The sequence below is a fragment of the Engystomops pustulosus genome, chromosome 1, assembly GCF_040894005.1.
Source record: "Engystomops pustulosus chromosome 1, aEngPut4.maternal, whole genome shotgun sequence".
In the NCBI taxonomy this organism is placed as follows: domain Eukaryota; kingdom Metazoa; phylum Chordata; class Amphibia; order Anura; family Leptodactylidae; genus Engystomops; species Engystomops pustulosus.
The window spans coordinates 28676145-28696756 of NC_092411.1; the positions used below are offsets into that span (position 1 = coordinate 28676145).

The 20612-nt window shown below is 41.3% G+C and overlaps 1 protein-coding gene across 2 annotated transcripts in view; it reads right to left on the reverse strand.

Moving 5' to 3' along the window:
• Nucleotides 1-20612, reverse strand: part of GHR (growth hormone receptor) — a 252529-nt gene that overhangs the window by 176303 nt on the left and 55614 nt on the right. The window contains exon 3 of one of the 2 annotated variants that reach the window (XM_072136680.1): nucleotides 12463-12535. The exons of the other annotated variant lie outside the window; for it this stretch is intronic. The gene's annotated coding sequence lies outside the window, so the exon portion shown is untranslated. The remainder of the gene's footprint in view (nucleotides 1-12462; nucleotides 12536-20612) is intronic. 2 annotated transcript variants of the gene reach the window in all.

Sequence of the window (20612 nt, forward strand, 5' to 3'; positions counted from 1 at the left end):
TTGTGGTAGGATTATCTGTGCACTCTATGGCAGGTTTAAAAGGCATTACAATCTCAAGGAAGTTACTTTATTTGGCCTATCAAAAGCAACAGGTATTAGTGCACTCAGGGACAGGTTTACCTTTGCACTCTATGGCAGGTTTATTAGTACACTCTGTGACAGGTTAACCATTACCTGTGCACTCTATGGCAGGTTTACTAGTACACTCAGTGACAGGTTAACCATTACCTGTGCACTCTATGGCAGGTTTACTAGTACACTCAGTGACAGGTTAACCATTACCTGTGCACTCTATGGCAGGTTTATTAGTACACTCAGTGACAGGTTTACCTGTGCACTCGCAGGCAGGTTTATTAGTACACTCTGTGACAGGTTTATCTGTGCACTCTATGGCAGGTTTATTAGTACACTCAATGACAGGTGAACCATTACCTGTGCACACTATGGTAGGTGTATTAGTACACTCTGTGACAGGAATATCTGTGCACTCTATGGCAGGTTTATTAGTACACTCTGTGACAGGTTTATCTGTGCCCTCTATGTCAGGTTTATTAGTACACTATGTGACAGGTTAACCATTACCTGTGCACACTATGGCAGGTTTATTAATACACTCAGTGACAGGTTTATCTGTGCACTCTATGGCAGGTTTATTAGTACACTCAGTGACAGGTTTACCTGTGCACTCTATGGCAGGTTTATTAGTACACTCAGTGACAGGTTTACCTGTGCACTCTATGGCAGGTTTATTAGTACACTCTGTGACAGTTTTATGTGTGCACTCTATGGTAGGTTTATTAGTACACTCAGTGACAGGTTAACCATTACCTGTGCACTCTATGGTAGGTGTATTAGTACACTCAGTGACAGGTTTACCTGTGCACTCTATGGCAGGTTTATTAGTACACTAAGTGACAGGTTTACCTGTGCACTCTATGGCAGGTTTATTAGTACACTCAGTGACAGGTTTACATGTGCACTCTATGGCAGGTTTATTAGTACACTCAGCGAAAAGTTAACCATTACCTGTGCACTCTATGGCAGGTCTATTAGTACACTCTGTGGCAGGTTTATCCGTGCACTCGGTGGCAGGTTTATACGTGCACTCGGTGGCAGGTTTATACGTGCACTCGGTGGCAGGTTTATCCGTGCACTTCTAGGCAGGTTTATCCGTGCACTCGGTTGCAGGTTTATCCGTGCACTCGGTGGCAGGTTTATCCGTGCACTCGCAGGCATGTTTATCCGTGCACTCGCAGGCAGGTTTATCCGTGCACTCGCAGGCAGGTTTATACGTGCACTCGGTGGCAGGTTTATACGTGCACTCGGTGGCAGGTTTATACGTGCACTCGGTGGCAGGTTTATACGTGCACTCGGTGGCAGGTTTATACGTGCACTCGCAGGCAGGTTTATCCGTGCACTCGCAGGCATGTTTATCCGTGCACTTGCAGGCAGGTTTATCCGTGCACTCGGTGGCAGGTTTATCCGTGCACTCGGTGGCAGGTTTATCCGTGCACTCGGTGGCAGGTTTATACGTGCACTCGGTGGCAGGTTTATACGTGCACTCGGTGGCAGGTTTATACGTGCACTCGGCAGGTTTATGAATAGTACAAGCGATAGTTACAGCTTCTGGCCACTACACAGGACAAAACGCCAACTACTACCAGCTCTGGGCAAATTAGCTGATAAGTGTAGAAGCCATTAGTTGCCGTCCTCCCACCAATCAGATAGGCCATCAATAGCTACTTATATTCAAACCCTTAAAGGAAAAATCTTGTAACATTGCTTAAAGGGAATCTGTTACAGATTTTACGCCATTAAATTACCATCCCCCTCAGGTAAGGTATGAAATGTCCTTTCTAGAATTTCTTCTTTTCTCTGAAAATGCAACCATTTACTTGATATCTCCTTATTTTTCTGGGCTGAGACCCAGTACCGTGCGCCAGTTTTTAGTAATCTGCCCCACTGTGCACACTCAAACGGCAAACAGCACATATGTGCACTATTTATAATTCTGGGACTATGTTTTATAGATCATAAGCAAGCCATGTGACAGATGAGAATCTTATCTCTAATATAGCACCAAAATCATAGCTTTAGATATGAGCATATGAAATGATGCCCCTCTTCAAAACCGAAAAAGTGATTTCTCTCTGGAGAAAAATACCTCTTCTTTTTTCAAATCACTTTGGAGGAGAGTCTTTTTTTTATAGGTAAACAGTTGAGATTTCACATAGAAAGGGGGAATTCTAGCATTTCATTCTCTACCTGAGGGGACTAGTAGTTTAATGGGGTAAAACCTGGTGACAGAGCCCCTTAAAGAGCCACACTCCTAAAACAGAGCCGAAGCCAAAGGAGAGAACATGATCTCAGCCATGAAATCAAAGTCTACCAACACAGCAAGGAAATAGGATCCAGAACAGACTAAAACATTGGCTTAATCACTAGCAAACGTATTCTTGATCCATCGCTGTGAAAAGCCGCGGAGTATAGCGTATGTTTATCTCAGTTAGCGTATCATATGGCCGTATTACTCCATGACATTTCCTTTCTTCTCTTGGAGTTAATTCTTAGCCCTCAGCAATATTTTTCTACAATACATCCTGTCATCCGGCCAAGAACTACTACTGTCTGAGTACACAGAGAATTAGGCAGAGAAATCTCCTTCTCAGCGACACGGCTGTTATGTAAGTGTCGCATAGGACACTATCTTTTATTAGCCGGAGGCTTTAATCTAATTATCTATAATGTGTAATCTTATTCTGTTTAGTGAAATAGACACCTCTTATTAACAACCCCCCAAGATCACAAACTATCGGTTAGGCGCAGCAAGGCTTGTAGCGGGTGTTTTAGAGAAGAAGGAACCAAAACGATCCATGATGAGCACAATATTAAACTGAACTGTCATTGAAATCAATGTGAGAACTCTCCATGTTTTCCGCATTGGATTGTGCCATGTTCAAGTTCAAGTTGTGCAATGAAACATGTGTTATATACATAGGCTAGGGCAGTGGCGGCAAATCGTTTAGAGGGCGAGAGCCCAAACTGCAACCCAAAACCCACTCATTAATTGACAAAATGCCCGCACAGCAATTCAAGCAAAAACTTTTGCTCGACCACAGCTTTCAACCATCCTGAGGACGCCAAAATCATTGACAGAAGGAGGGGAAATTCGGATTGTTGGAGGGATATGGATCTAATGATAATCTGGCCTGTGCACACCTTTTCTTTACAGTCTCGGGTAGACCAAAATGTTTCACCTCAAAAGGAACCTGTCAGCAGGAATGTTCTTTTTAAATGATGACATGTCCCCCGGGACTTACAACACACTACTGACAGGGAGCAAGGTAATGTTAAAGGACGTCTACCACCAGGAACAAGGATTGTAAACCAAGCCCACTTACATACTGGTGTGTACCCCTCTGGAAGGATCCAGTTTTCTTTAAGATTCTTATGTCCTTATTTTTAAGAATAAAAGGCTTTACAATTATGCAAATGAGCCTCAGGAGCCCCTATGGCTCATTAGTGTAATTTATAAGGCCTTTTTTTGTAAAAACCAGGGAATAAGAAGCTATCCTTCTAGAAGGGGCACACACCAGTAGGTAGGTCAGTGGGCTTGGTTTACATTCCCTGGTTCATGCATCTTACAATGTGCACTTTTCATCTATTGAGATTGAGTGAGTCTACATTGATTTTGGCCATGATGCATAGAAAATGGCCGAAAAAACGATGCATGAAAAACTATAAGAAAATCTTGGCATCTATGGCTTTATATACTTACTGCCTACTCGTAACCTCTGGAACTCTCACTGCTTATATTCAGCGTCGATATGTTTTTGTTTTAGTGTTGATGTATTTAGTGTTGTATCATTGCTGAGCATTGCTTTCGCCCCTATTGTCAGAACATCTATTTTTACTATATCGCATAACAAACCCTATTCACAGCTATTTTCAATACAACAACAATGAATATAACAGTTATTGGGATGATAATTTACTTTTCAGGTCTTGTCTTGTGTCAGCGTTCAAATACTAAAATGGTTTTCTATATAAGTCAGAAATATTAAATTGGGGGAGGGGGATTTCAAATATTTGGCAACGGGTTGTAACATTGGGGCACATTTACTAAGGGTCGGAACAGCGCATTTCCGTCAGGTTTCCCGACTTTTTACATTTTTGCCCTGAATTGCCCCGGGTTTTTGGCGGACGTGATTGGATTGTGGGGGGGCATAGGCGTCGGACAACCCGACTGATTCGGACAAACAGCGGAATTTAAAAACCAAATTATATCGCAAGATCAGCACTCACATGCACCGGGAAGAAGAAGGTGAACTTCGGCTGAGCTGTGACACGTTGTTCATCCAATGAACCGGTGAGGGAGCTTGTGTGGACCTCCAACGTAGAGGAGTCAACATTTTAGAGCCAGAATGGCAACCAAAGCGGCTTGTTAAATTTGGGTCATTATTCTATGTAGCAGTAGGTGGGCCTGCAAAATCATTTTTTACTGGTGGCCAATAGGCGCCCCAATCCGGCACTGCCTATCAAGAAGAGCCACATTATATATAGGAAGTGTTAGGAGAAGCCATGCATAGCCACAGGGGTGTCAGTTTTGTACTAGTAGAGGACATAGGGGGAGATTTATCAGAAGTGTCTGAGAGCAGAACTGTTCTAGTCACCCATTGCAACCAATCAGAGCTCAGCTTTCTCTGAATAGCTGCCATGGGCAACTAGAACATTTTTACCTTCTGATCAATTGCCCCCATTAAGTCTTGCTTTTTCCGGATAATTAAGCCATTCAAGCGATTAATGACTAAACTGTGGAGTTAACTGTGGCTATTGCTACAGCAGCTCCTCTAGGACTTCCCAGTCTGATTCAGAGGGACATTACCACATTTTGGGGGCTTCTGTTTGTAGTGAAAAGTCTGTATATAATCTGTTTTATGAGCGATCAAGTCTTCTCCCCGGTATCTAATTACTTGCCATGGTCACGTGATGCGATCTGCAGATGCTTTTACAGTCTCTGCTACGTGAACGCAAGCCCAGCTGTCTCCCATATATTAAAGGGAGCGGATCGTTAGAACGATCTCAATTTTCACGTTTATAAGAGATTAGCAACAAGGAAGGGATTTGAAGTTGCTTAATTGCTGTCTCTCTTTACAACATACGGCAATGATTATGTGCCGGCAGCTTCTTCATCACACGCCATCTACGCGTAGGATAAGCCAAGAAATAACAAACCAAACAACCAGAATCTTCAGAAGATCATGGGCAATCATAAACCTATTAATCCTAATGGGTCAAGAGTGCCGACGTACAGATTGAAAAAAATAAAACAAAACACATGCCAGTAATTATTTCTTTTTAATATTTACAAAAGCAAAAATGATAAATGACGTGTTTGTATACAATTTATTCTAGTTACATGTGCCGGCGTTGTAATGACCCTTAGTTTAAAGGGATTCCCTTACAATTAGTTACTGAGACCACAGTGATCAGCTGTAATCTATGGTAGGACTCAACAACGAGTGTTCAATTTCCCTGCAGCACCTCCACAGGAGAAATGCAAAATTACAACAGTTCATGCTGGAACTCATAGGAAGCCAATGAAACACTAAGTCCTCCAAAACAAGAGATGTTCTTTACGGCTACTCTCTACTATCATTTTCTCTACTTTGATGTGTAATTACCAAATACAGTGATAGATCTTTGAGACAACCCACAAAAACTGCTCTGAAAAGTGGATTCCTAGGAGGGTGATCTTCTCAAAGAATATGGTCGGTATTTATTATAATTTGTAGGCACTGAAAATCCGTGCCGGCAACAAGTAAACCATTATCAAGGTCCTTTTAGTCTGTACAAAGGTAACAGCTCAATTTGCGATAAAACTTCTCCAGAATCTTTTTTTGGTTTGGTGTTTGCCTTCTTCATTGTTGACCCTACCAAATTTTATCTCTATCTTTGGCAAATGTTTTTTGTAATTTTCTGTTTAGTTTGGCTAAAAATACCGCCAGTCACATGAGTGGAAGCTTGATGAGCACAAAAATTGCAAAAAAATATTTGCCAATATTTTGTCAAACTGGTAAGAAGGTACCGAAATGAATCCATGAAGATGAGGAATATAAATATGAAGGTGGCATTGTGATTTGGGGGAACGATCCTGGTGCTTTTATCGGGTCTCCAACATCAGGGAAGGTTTGATATATTCAATAATTTTGAGACAGGCAAGGATTTTTTCAATCACAACAAACCAGAGAGTAATATAGAGGAGTCAGTGGCTACATTGAAATGATCTAGTACTAGAGAAGATTAAAGGAGACCTATCAATAGGAATCTATCTATTATGGTAGATCTGATGGTAGGTTGATCCTTACATCTCAAGCGCTGAACAGTTTTTTCCCTAATTGTATAATATTTTCTAACCTGACCTAGACTAATATGCACATTTTTGGCTGAGGCTACTCAGGCATCTCTAGGTTGTGGGAGCAAAGAGTGTTTAATGCCCAAGTAGCCTCTGCTGTCCCACCTCCTTCCACTTCCTCGGCATGTTCTTTCACGCTGTCGGCTTCTTCGGGCTCTGTGCTTGGGGAGTAGCTCCTGTTCAGTGCCAGTGGCAGAGTACACCCCCATGGGGGTTACTGTGGGGGCTACTGTGCATACAGTTTGTGTGCACCGAGGAAGTGGAAGGAGGTAGGACAGCATAGGTTACTGGGGCGTGGAGTAGGCTTTGCTACCACTGCCCACATAGGCTACACCCCGCCCAGTAGCCTCTGCCAAAAATGTGCATATTAGTTAAAGTTTAGGTTCAGGTTTTTAAGCATTAAAGGATTAGGGTAAGATAGGAGGAACCTACCATCAAATCTACCTTACATCTACTCCACTCAAAATGGGTGTGGAGAGGCGGAAAGGGGGTCATGTCCGGCAGTGCTTGCGGCAGAAACTGGTGCAGGCTATAGCGCAATTTTCTGGCAGAGAATTCCCTGGCAGCGCAGCCAGTTAGCCAGTGATAGATCAAGTGTGGTGGGAGATACACTCGCAAATTATTGCTGTTATAATTGCGTAATTGACTCTGAAATCGTTGGTGCTCGACAACCCAGGGATATCACAGGTTGCCTATCACAGACTTGCTGATCAGACATTGAAATATTTTATTTATGACCAGGTTTTAGTTGAAGTATATTTATGCCATACTCTTAAGAGACATGGCAAACATATGTAAGCTGGAGTCACATTCATTAACATTTGTATTCATGGGACAGAGGAGAGTCTGTATCTATGTGATAATTACGTTTTCTTATAAGGCCCAGGAGATTCCTCTCAATATTTAACTGAAAAAGAGAGTTTTTCATACCCCATAATTTTTTACGTTTATTAATATATATTTTTGTATATACTGGAGTATAAGCCGAGTTTTTAGCACGAACATTGTGCTAAAAAAACCTAACTCGGCTTATACGTCTATAAAAAATATTAAAGGGGTATTCCAGGAATAAGCATAATTCATATACAAATCAGTCCATTAATTAACTCCACAAAGTCCGTTACAGAGCAGACAAAAGGACAGAAGATGGCCGCTGGTCACATGTCCACATCACATGTCCTGCACCTGCCTGGGCAGGTCATGTGATCACCACTACGCTTGGCTGTAGTCGGTTGGTTGCAGTGCATTCAGTATGGTCAGTGTTGTGATGATGGCAGTTACGCATCATTACTATGGGAACAGAGAAGGACAGTCTGCTACATCATCACCGGGAGCAGAGCATAAGAGGGAGGAGGAGTTACTGAGAACTAAAGGATCATGGGACTTGTAGTTTCCAGTTTCGGCCATCTTAGTGATAACTCCACCTACTTTAGAGAGGCCATAAATTTTGTAAATCATAAAATCAAACTATTTAAGCTCCGTTTTGTGACTAGGCTTATACTCGAGTCAATATGTTTTCCAGTTTTTTTTGTTAAAATTAGGTTCCTTCGGCTTATACTCAGGTCGGCTTATACTCGAGTATATACGGTATATGTAATAATAATGTACATTATTAATGTACAAACTACCAGTGTTTCTGTTATCATTTCAACACCACAGTACTGTAGTTGTTCTGTTAAGAAAATATTCTCTTTTAGTAGCAGTAATGGAAATAAATGTCTGAGTAAGGCTGAATTCACAATGCTGTATGCCCGCCGTATGCCGATCAAAGATAGGACATGTCCAATCTTTTCACGGGGTATGGAACAGTACAGTGCCGCACTTGTGCTGACCGTACCGCTCCCATAGGGCGCTGTGCATTTGTTGCCATCTATGGGGGACATATTTTATCAATATTTTCATGCCTGGAAATCCGCTTTAAGGCTACATTCACATGGCCATATGGGGGACGTTTATACGCCGTATATATACCTCCACCATAGACGGCAATGTGTGCACGCCACCGTACAGAAGCAGTGTGGCACTGTACCGCTCCATAGCCAGGGAAAAGATAGGACATGTCCCATCTTTGCCCGTAATACGGCGCCATGCGCCATGTTTCTCTATGGTGAGGGGTGGCGTGTGCTATGGTATGGTGGGCACACTGTCGTGTGAATGTAGCCTAAGGGTGGACACAACTGAATGGCAGCCAGATGTTATGCAGTAAGTGTATAATAGTATAAATACTATAGATGTGAAGCCTTGGATCTCAATAGGTGTCTCCATCTAAGTGACTATTCGTGATTCAGGACTGTGGGTGCAGAAAAGTCAGGTATTTATGATAAAATAGAAGGAGACGCTTTTCCTGCCTTGTACATTTAATACATCCACTTTATTAGACCATAGGGACTCATAGCTTAAGATAATGTTAACAGCTACTACAGCTACATCTGCTGATAATCTTTCCCATTAACCCTGCCCCTGCCTGAAGGAATGAGGATCTTCCCATAATGCATGCACAGGGCCTGTCATACTGTCACATCTGCACAGTGTGGTCAACTCAGCACATATGTCATTGGGATAAGGATCATAATCCATATAGTAATCCATATAGAGGACAAGTCCGAATCCTGTATGTCAGCCTCAGGGATGTATAGATAAACCTTGGGAGAAGCCAAACACATGATGCAACATTATCCAAAAGCCTAAGACAGTAGACTTACATAATCCTGTTCAGTAATAGCGTAGTATAGTAATAGTAGAATGTAATATACAAATATATTTAAATAAAACATACCTAGAAATATCGCTGCAATTTGTATTCATACAGCAGATACATGTATATAGCATATGTGTTCAGAGCGAATACCGAAAATGAGAAAATGAGTCCATAGGGCTGCCAGTAAAATCTGTAGTCCAAGGGATGTTTCTTTTTATTTTTGTGCTCACCTATACATAACAAAGGTCATAAATATCAGAATGGCTGGGTGCTGTGCTTCAGTAACTATCCATCTGTCACACAGACTGTTTGTAGTTCTACCCGCTTTATACGGATGGGATTGAACTGCAATGACGAGCACAGCCACTACACGGCGCTATAGGTAGACGGTGAACAGACACCGGGCAATCAGATATGATAAGTGATCATCAAATACCCTTTAAAATCTCCACAGCAGACACATCAAAAGTGAATAAAGCAGCACTGGACATGAATGATCAATGTTCTATTCAAATAGGGGGAATTCGGACCCCCATTCTGGCTGTTTGACCTCCTCCGACCCAAGCAATTTTCCCCTATCCAATATTATAGTAAATAAGGTTAGAAAAAGTCATCTTTCCATCAGGTCCAACCCATTAATTCTACATTATACAGTATTTTCACCCATAAGATGTGTAGAAATAGCTGTTGTTAGTATCAGCACCAAATATGCTCTGTACTCTCAGATGGGTGGTCCAGGGCTGGAGCAGGGAGCCTTGCACCACCTATCTAACAGTTCAAGGCCAGTGCCAGCACAGGGAATACATGGGAAAGTGCTCGGGCCCAGAGCTGCTGGGGGGGGGGGGGCACATAAGGCTGTATATAAGGAATTCCAATGTATGAGGGGGCTGTATCTAATGAATCCATGGGGGGGGCTGTTTAAAATGATAAACTAGGGAATATTTTATGGAAAAGGAGACTGTTTTAGTTTTTGAAATTTTAATGCCGCCATGTGAGTTCACTGCAAAGGGGCCCACTGAGGCTCTGCCGCCCAGGGGCCTACTGAAACCTGAATCCGACCCTGTAACAGTTGATATCCCAATTGGCATAATAGCAAAACTTATGGCACACACTGCTAACAGTGATGGGGGAAGGTTATACCGAAAAAAAATCAGAGGAGCAGAATCTAATAAAGGAAGGCTAATTGTTGGTGTTGGAAGTGGTAGAAGATCCACTTTAATCATCTATTTTGGCCAAATTATGATGACCACAAATAAGAGGATCCCTACCACCAAGCAGTGTATCAGAGATAACTCTGGATCCTTGTGCGTGGGAGACCTCTGTCTTATTCTGTATTAGGTCCGGAAGCGTCTTGTGGGCTTGTCATCATTTTCATGATTCATTTACCACCACTATCTCTGAAGACAAGAGGTCACTTAATAACATCACAGCTGTTTAATAGCTACACAACTCCCCAAGTACCGAGCCATGTGCATGGGGATGGGATATCACAGGAAGATCTTTAATTGAGTTAGTAGAAGATTAAATGGACCAGCTGTAAGGATTTGGGACAAGGGCCAACAAGTGAAGGTTAGAGGGCTGGGGCAAATCAACTCCAAATTGGCACCTTGATGGACTTGATGGACTTGCGTGTTTTTCTGGCCTTATATACTATGATACCTTTGGTGGGTGTCTATGATAAGCAGTGTCTACAAAATGTGGTACCAGACCAAGGACAGGGTGAGTAAAAAGTTTCAGTGCACCCTTTTATTTCAGAAAAAAACCCTGAAAACTGATATATATTATCTCCCGACCAATGGGCGAGGGACCAATCATATAAGCATTATTCCAAATATAGTCAACATTTTGAAAGCCACCATATTGGATTAACGGCACATTTTTCCAATGGGTATGTGGTTATGTAGCAGATCAAAGAACCAGAATTGTCTAAGAAATCGATTTCCACATGAAAGAAGATTTCTTTCTGACAATATTTTCACTGGCACCCGTGTAGGAAGCAAATGTCTAGATTATAGTTTATCTGAAGGGCTTCATTACTAGACAATGAGGGTTAGTGTTCGAAAAAACACACACAACCCCTCTGCTAACAACATCCGAAAGACTTGTAAAGAAGATGCATTCTACCCCTAGTCACCTACTGTTATGTATCCGGCACAAAATGGCAACAAAATACTGTATATGTAATGACAACATGCATTGGACACAGTCCCAGTACGTGTAATATCCACAGATTGTTTTTAAAGAGGCCCAAGACCAACATATCTTGGGGATAGGCAACGAGTATCTAAAGCTTCCACCATTCAAAAGAAACAATGCCAACCCAAGGCATGGACCCAATGCCACCCACTCTGCAGTTATGGCAAAAATCCTATCAACCACTCGGAGTCCTGTTGTGAAGAGTCTAGATATGAAGTATATTAACTATACAGTTGTAATTCTTAAAGGGTTTGTGTAATGAAAAGTCTACAATTTTCCAATATACTTTCTGTATCGATTCCTCACAGTTTTCTAGAGCTCTGCTTGCTGTCATTCTACAAGAAGTCTCATTGTTTATTTCCTGTGCATAAAAAACAATCCCTGGTCATGTGATGTCACACAGGTGCACGGCTCGTTATATCACACAGCTCTGATTACTCTCTGTGACATAATGAGCTGTGAACCTGTGTGAGATCACATGACCAGTGACCTGTTTATAACCGCAGGAAGTAAACAATGAAGCTTCCTGTAGAACCCAATGCATTCCATGATTTGTAAAGCGCTGCAAAATGTGTTGGCACAACTACTAAGGAGCAACGGCAGCAGTTCTAATGGCATTGCCTGGCTTGTTGAGACGAAGGTGACATCAGTATATAAGTGCCGTGCATAGTGTAGGACCTATAGCAGTGATGGGGAACCTATAGAGACCGAGTGCCCAAACTACGACCAAAATCCACTTATTTACTGTGAAGTGCCAACGTGGAATTTAAGCAGTAACTTATTACTTCCTGTTCTTCTACATCTTTCAATCGTATCAGCCCTGATGCCACCAATACAGTTGAAAGAAAGAGGGTCTCTCTGTAGAAGAAGATTGGTGGGTCCAGCAGGATGACCTCCAAAGATGACGCAGTTCTGTCAACACCACCTCACTTTAAAATAGCAGCATCTCATAAGTTGCCTGGGACTGCAGGAAGATTTGGTCCTGTTTGGTGAACTCTGTCCTGTGGTGATGGCCTGAGTGCCCACAGAAAGGGCTCTGAGTGCCACCTCTGGCACCCGTGCCATAGGTTCGCCACCACTGACCTATAGTATGAGCTCATACAACACATATCAATAAACAGGAAATCTGTATAAGGTTGGTCTTGCATCTTACCTCTGGTTGTCTGCACTCTACACTCAGCTTTAGGAGACATGAAGGGAAAAATTTTGAAGAGCAGATTCGGAATCTAAAATTAAAAAACAAAATGAAATAACGTCAGGAAAAGGAATCCAATGAGTAAAATTGAATTTTTTTCTCACTGTCAATCGCCGTGATGCTATACCCTTTTAAATATATTCATGACATTATTATAATTAACCATTTTTAGTCAACATTTGAAAATGTAACCACCACAGTGATGCAGTTTTACTAATTCAGTTTTACAGTGTAAAGTTAGCTCACATAGGGGCTTATTTACTAAGGGTCCGAGGATCGCACTTTTGATGGATTTTCAAAGTTTTCAGGATTTGCGCCGCTGTGACGGGTATTTAACTGGGGATAGTGTTGCACACGATCGGATTGTGGCGCGGCTGCACTGGCTTTGATGCATCAGAAATCGGGGGGCGTGCCGTCAGACGATCCGACTGATTCGGACTGAGTGAGGGATTTAAGATTCGTATTGGGTCACAAGACAATGCACTTACATGCACCAGGAAGAAGAAGGTGAACTCCGGTGGACCTGAGCGGGGAAGCGTCAGATGCAGGATATCGGAAGAACAATCTTAGTGAATCACGGCACAGTCCATTATCGCCGGACACTCCATACTTCGGGAACTCCTCCGGACGGGTAAGTAAATTTGCCCCATAGTTTAAGGCCTTGTGCAAATGAAAGTGAGTGCAAAACGTGACTTGTTTGCTGCCCATTAGGAGCAGCCCTATATAATACGGCGTAGCCCCTTGACACGGTATGGTGTGGTTAGAAAAATGTTGCTTTGTACTGTGACCATGCACAATAGAAGTCAATGGGGCTTCTGTTTGTGCCATCTTCGGGTCAGGAGGAAGAGGGAGGAAGCACAAGAACTCCCTATCCACAGAAATCAAGCGGCCGCGGCGTCTCGGTCATGGTGACGGAGTGCCACAAACTTCAATAGGGACGCGATATGGACGCATATTGTGCAGCTGTATACGGTTATTTGCATGTAGCCTTAGTCTGTGCCATATTATTCACAGTATCTGATGCTGGATGATAAATCTTTCACATTATTAGGGAATCTAGTTTAACTATACACCTGTTGTGACTCAAATTTGGTGCATTTGTCATACAATGAAGCAACTTCGGTCACACTGACTTTTGCAGAAGCCCTTCTGCTTAGTATATCACCTCCTATGTATTAGAATACGGAATGGAGCGGCCCTCATCAGATGTTCATAGGAGTAGCTCCTCTAGGCACAGAGTAGTATATAACGTGCATAGAAGAGCAGCTATTAGACAGTCAGTCATTGGATTCAGGGTTTCCAGCATAATAATTCACATTACTCCCATTACAATCTATCTGTAAGAGGAGAGCAGCGATGGAGTAATCAATTTGGGCCCTGGAGTCGGCATTACTGCCTTCAATATATCTGAAATCCAAACACAACTTCCAAATCCTACTGACAAAAATATCCTCCTGACTCAGATTACAAGGTATCATTTATTTCAAGAGACAGTCCTGGCAAATTATCACCTGCTCCAAAAAGGGTGCACAAGCTGCACTTGGTTTAGGGGTATAATTGGGTGGGCTTTAACATACTTGGTTTAGTAAGTGGGCATACAATAGATGCAAGTCCCATTTCTATAAATAGGGTCCCCTGAACCCAATCTGATAAACACTAAAATTGGGGGCTTGCTGTCCATATTTGACTCCCTCTATTAGAAAAGCCCTTCAAGCATAATTAATGGAAGAAGTTTTTGTGTAAATGTATGCATTAAGCTCCAGAACTCCCCCTAGTGGTGGCTGCTGGCAGTTATTCTTGAGCTATATGACAAAGAAGGGAATTTATTCTTTGCAAAACTTTCCTGATTTAAAAAATTGTTGCAATTTAGTGCACAACCATTTTGTACAGAGATATGCTTCACTGATACAATATTCTTACCTAAAAGATAGTGGTGGTGGACAGAGAAATTTACTATAATTTGTGCCTGACGTTGTCTTAAATTAAGGTATAAATTAAGGTATTAATTTATACCAGCTCATAGTTGATGTAGAATTCATTTTGAGGCACAAAGGATCTTAAGATTGATTAATAATCATGTATTTCGCAGTAAAATTATTAAATCTTATTTCAGCGCACTTCAGATTTAATCAGGGTCAAAGAAAATTACTTTTAAGCACTTTATACCGTATAAAAATACAATGGGCACAAAAAGAAAAACCCAAGTGTTCATGGGTACAGTTTTATCCATATAACAGCACATAACAACAGCAGCAGTATGGTAGACATTACACAGCAGTACTGGACAATGCTTTACTTAAGTTTTATAAAACCCTTATCAGATTCTTCCTTCGGTAGTGTCTATATGCAGAGGCATAATGTTGTATGCTGAGCCCCAATATAAAATCTTTATCAAGCCCTAAACTATTATGTATTAGTTATAACAAAAAAGAATGGGTTAACAAAAATATTTGATATGTATCTATCTCTCTGGCTTTCTCTGTATCTGTCTGTCTCTGACCGTATCTTTCAGTGACTGTGTCTAACTATCTCTTTCGGTCACTGACCATCTTTATCTCTGACCTTCTCTGTCCCTGCCCGTCTCTTTCAGTGACAGTCTCTAAAGTCTCTTTCAGTGACTCTCTGATCTTCTCTGTCTCTTACTCTTTCAGTGACTCTAAAGTTTCTTTCAGTGACTGTCTCTGACTGTCACTGAAAGATTTATCAGAAGTGCCCATGGCAACCAATCAAAGCTCCAGTTTCATTTTCCCATAGACATTTATAAAATTACATCTGATCTTTGATTGGTTTCCATGGACAACTAGATCAATTTTACCCCAGACACTTCAGACTAATCTCCCCCTATCTCTGTATCCATATCCATCTTACCTCACACACAAGCGTCTTATACTCATTGCCTATAGTAACCAATCAAAGCTCAGAGCTCATATTAATGACTTGTGGCAGAACAGCAACCAATCACGGCTCAGCTTCTAACAGTGGTAAAAAGTGGATTTTGGAGTGAAAATTTTGGCTCAAAATGACGTTCCCTGAGTCACAGACAACAACTGTGCAAAATTTGGTGATTATAAACGTGACGGTGCAGATTCCTTTAGCAGACATACACGCATACTGTACACACACAGATACATACATACATACATACACACACACAGATACATACATACATACTGTACACACACAGATACATACATACACAGATACATACATACACACACAGATACATACATACTGTACACACAGATACATACATACACACACAGATACATACATACATACTGTACACACACAGATACATACATACATACTGTACACACACAGATACATACATACTGTACACACATAGATACATACATACATACACAGATACATACATACACAGATACATACATACATACTGTACACACACAGATACATACATACATACATACTGTACACACACAGATACATACATACACACACACACAGATACATACATACATACTGTGCACACACAGATACATACATACATACATACTGTACACACACAGATACATACATACACACACACACAGATACATACATACATACTGTGCACACACAGATACATACATACATACTGTACACACAGATACATACATACACACACACAGATACATACATACATACTGTACACACACAGATACATACATACATACTGTACACACACAGATACATACATACTGTACACACATAGATACATACATACACAGATACATACATACACAGATACATACATACATACTGTACACACAGATACATACATACATACTGTACACACACAGATACATACATACACACACACAGATACATACATACACACACACAGATACATACATACAGACACAGATACATACATACATACATACATACACACACAGATACATACATACACACACAGATACATACATACATACTGTACACACACAGATACATACATACATACACACACAGATACATACATACATACACACACAGATACATACATACATACACACATACATTCAGCTTTATACATTAGATTGAGCTGCCTGGTCAGTTTAGTCAGAATTTTAGGAGCAGTGTAACAAGTAGCACTCTACTCTAATAAAATATAGCATACAGTTTAATACATGCACTTGTACATTCTTATTGAATCTTACAAACATTGTTGCAATAAGTTTTCATTTCTGAATGTTTGGTCTTTATACATTCTGTATAATATACAATAACTAAATGTTCACTTCTATGGTAAAAACTCTACTTATCCTGACTACAAGGCTGTACAATGATGCAGATCCCTTATACTACCTGTCTCCTGCCTCCCAGGAGTCATCTGCTCTACCTCCATCTATTCACTAGAACAAGGGTATATGTGTTAAGCATGTTGATTCCTATAGGACCAATCATCTTTGCTATATTCAGCTACAGAAAACATGACTTTGCTAATCCCAGAAGCTTTGCCCAAGGAATGTTCAAGTAAAACAAGTCATGAATTGACGTTCACATATTGTGATAATACAAGCTCATCCTAAACTGCTGTCATAAATTTCCCAATGTTTTCATACGAGGAGCTGATTTATGGCCTTAGGTGGACCTCAGAACAATGTGTACCTTTCTAGGTTTTACATTTTTTTTCTACTTGACACCTGAAGCTGTTTCTCATACAGCGTTACAAAACACGGGGAAATCGCCCGCAGCGAATCACCATCGAGAGCAAAGGGATTGTAAACCTGTGGAGTCTCCATGTCTAGAATTGCTGTGAAAGCCTAGGGGCTTCACTAGACTCCTAAATATAAAATCTACTGAATTGGTATATTTCATTCATTTACTTACATTTGGTTGAACTTCAATAGAAATATGATTTTATTTAGTATCATCTGAAGTATAAAGAGGATCTATGGTAAGGGAACCTGTCAGCTCCCAGATCAAATATAAACTAAACATATGGGGTGTAACAACAGCCAGAGCAGATGCTACGGGGCCCACGATGTCGGGGGGCCCGGCCTCCCGACCTAACACACTAAAGAAAGGAGGTGGTGCACATTGTACAGCATAATATGTTATAACAGTGCACATCTTCACAGTTCACATCTCAGCTGAGAAATGTCGGGGGAAGGGGACAGCAGGACAGAAGGACTAGGAGTCTCCCAGCTCTACTTCCTACCGTATATATCCCCCGTGTGATCTGCAGCTACTGGGCTGCATAAATTCATATGTATGGCCTCTGACACCCCTCTGGGATAAGATGACTGTCTGACAGTGAGTACATACATGTGTGTATAAATTTATATGTGTGCATATATGCTGTATGTGTGTATGTGTATTCTGTAAATACTGTATGTATATTTGTATACGCTGTATGTGTGTGTATATGGTGTATATATAGTGCATGTTTGTGCATATGTGATGTGTATATACTGTGTGTCTAGGTATAAGATGTGTATATATACTATGTATGTGCATATTTGATGTGTATATACTGAATGTGTGTATAAATGTATGGATGTGTACAAACTGTGTTTGTATGTGTAAGGTGTGTGTATGATGGTATAAATGTATAATACATGTATAAATGTGTGTGTATGAGTGTATAACTTTATATAAGTGCAGAAATGTGTGTCATTGTATAAACGTGTGTGTATGTATAAATATTTATAGGGGGAAGGTCGTACCGCTTGCTGCCTCCATGTGAGCGCCCAATAAACAGGACAAACCTCAATAAAACACATAAACAGTTTGATTGTTGCCTATAATTAACTTTGCCGTCTTTAATTGTTAGGTCAAGGAGACCTCAGCCGCTACATTTACAGTCTGCATGTGGGTGGTTTTAATTGTATTATTACCAGACAGTTTTTATCTCTCTATGAATTATATGAAGGATTATAAAACAGTTTCTTATTATTTACAGTGCAGAGACCTTGTGACAATCAAGCCTGAGGATTTGTTATTTCATTTTTTCTATAGGACTGAATCTATTTCTTATATATTTATGCCTTTTACTCAATGTTAAGGATCTTTATAGCCTCTGCAGATCAGGCACGGTGCACATAATGGGGCAAATTTACTTACCTGGTTCCGCGCATTCCCCGATCCGGAATGTCCGACGAGAATGCACTGTGCCGCGATTCCCTAAGATCGTGAGTCTGATATCCAGCATGTGTCACTTCCCCGCTCAGGTCCAACACAGTTCACCATCTACTTCCCCGTTCATGTAAGTGCATGACTTGTGACACAATTTTAAAGTTAAATCCTGCGGATCAGTCCGAATCAGTCGGATCGTCCGATGACCCGCCCCCTGATTTCTGTTGCATGAAAGCCAGTGCTGATGCGCCGAAATCCGATCACGTGCAACACAATCCCCTGTTAAATAACTGTCCCATCTGCACGATCCCCGAAAACGTCGGAAAACCAGACAGAAATGTGGCTGCGGGACACTTAGTAAATAAGCCCCAATGTGTACTGTACATTAAGCCTAATCTTAAGGTGATACCAAGACTTTCAACAAACTTTGAATAAATTAATGGGGGACAATTATTATACAAATTATATAAAGCCGTGCCCCTCCACTTCACCGGATATAGCAGGAGGCTCTTGTCCTAGACAGGGTCGGCTTCGGGTTTCTAGTACTCCAACAGAGCCTCAGTGGGCCTCATTGCAAAAACTCACATAGTGGCATTCAAAATTCAGAAACTAAAGCAGTCTCCTGTTTCCTAAAATATTCCCAAGTTTATCATACCAAAAAGTCCCCTCATGGTTATTTTATATAAAGCCCCCCTCACTCCATATGTATTCATTAGAGATAGCTCCCCTCACCCCCATGGATTCTTTACAATATGTACAGCCTTATGTGGGGGCCCCCCAGCAGCTCTGGGCCCCAGCACTTGCCCAGGTATGCCCAGTGCTGGCGGTGGCCTTTTCTCTAGATGTATCTGGCGGCCTGCTGGGCTGGTGTACAATTCTAGAATTACCAGCAACTGATCAGGGTTGTATAGTTGCAGGCTATAGTGAGTGCATGGATATGCTGACCCACGCTGCCTGCTTTGCTCATTCTTCATGTCCCTTCAAACCCACTTGCCGTGAAGGTGGCGTAAAGGGGGAAATAATCACAATTCCCAGTGGTTTGGAAAGGAATTACAGTTATTTTGGGGCTTGTATGCAAGAAAACTGTTGTACAAGCACCTGTACAATGCCTGTGTGTGTAAATTAGGAGTGACACTGCTTTTGGTGGTGAACAGTCCTCTCTATGCTTTTGGATGGAGACCTAGCTGCTATGACTCACCGCTCCCCCTCCCTGCCCCATAGAGATTCTATGTAACCTGTTACCTCAGTGATGAGCTTCTGTCTGCCTTCCATGCAAGAAGGAATTCAGCAGAGATTCCAGAGTTCTAGACAGATTAGAAGGGAGGATGATAGGAGACAAAGTCAGTAGAGAAAGGAGAACTATTCTTTGATAATTAATATTACAAAGTGTCTTGATCTTGTGTCCAAATTCAGCAGGTTAAAAAGCAGATTAGGAAAGGAGGAGGAATCTGAGTACATGCTCCGATTCCTTGTAGTCACTTGTACTATTCATTTATGTAACATTTAATGAAAAGTTACATCTCAATGTTTGAAACTGTGAATGTTCTCTTAATTCCAGCAAACGTTTACTGCAGCAGAAATAAATAACACCAAAACATCAATGAATCCTGCATCTATTGGTTTTAGTCACTTCTTCCTTATAGGATATGGATAAAAAGTAGCTTTCCGCCTTCTGCGTGTGGTAATTGGGTGTAGACAGAACTGGAATGACTTCCCTTCCAGCAGCTGCCACTATTCCCAGGTCCCGGATACATAAAGGAGGAAAAGACAGCTGCCGACTATCACACAATTCATCTGCAGTCACATAGGATACAGTATTGTATGGTGTGCCTCGCCATACCCCGGATTCCCAACAGATGTCTATGGATGACCCACCAGGCAAAAATCTTAGTTATTGGATGCAGCTTCTTCATTTACTAATATGATTGATGTTTAGAGCTGCCATTTTTTAGCACTTATTTAATCTTTGACTAGAGAAAAGAATGTCATTAAAGGGGACCTGATAACTTAATATTTAGTAATCATCG